The following is a 621-nucleotide window of genomic DNA, read 5'->3' on the forward strand; positions in this document are numbered from 1 at the left end:
GGGTGTGTCTTCTTTTTCCTCTTTTATATTTTTTTATTATTTTTGGGTTGTTTTTGATCCCCCCCTTGTTTATTTTTTATTTTTTTTTTGTTTTTTTTGAAATTTTTCCCTTATTTTAAATCTTTTGGTGTTTTTTTTTTTCCTTTTTTTCCCCTTTTTATTTGTTTTTGTTTTTTTATATGTTTTATTTTTAATAATTTTTTTTATTTTTTTGGTTTTTCCCCTATTTTCCTTTAAAAATTTTTTGGTTTTTTATCTTCCCCCGTAAAATTGTTTCTTTTTTTTAAAATTTTCCCTCCCCCCCTTATTTTCCTTATTATTTTTTTTTTTTTATTTTCCATTTCCCCCCCTTTATTTATCCCTTTTTTATTTTTATTTTAATTTTGTTTTTTTTGTATTTTTTTTTATCCCCTTTTTTTTTTTTTTTATTTTTATTTTGGGTTTTATTGGCTTTTAAGCTTTTTGTTTTATTGCCCGTTTTTTTCTCAAAACTTTTTCCTTTTTTTGTTTTTGTTTTTTGCCCCTTTCTGTTTATTTGTATATTTTTTGTTTTTTGGGTCTTTGTTTTTGGTTTTTCCCCCCCTTCTTTGTTTGTTTTTGCTTTTTACCCCTTTTTTTTTT

This window comes from Penaeus monodon, chromosome 25 (assembly GCF_015228065.2).
Source record: "Penaeus monodon isolate SGIC_2016 chromosome 25, NSTDA_Pmon_1, whole genome shotgun sequence".
Taxonomy (NCBI): Eukaryota; Metazoa; Arthropoda; class Malacostraca; order Decapoda; family Penaeidae; genus Penaeus; species Penaeus monodon.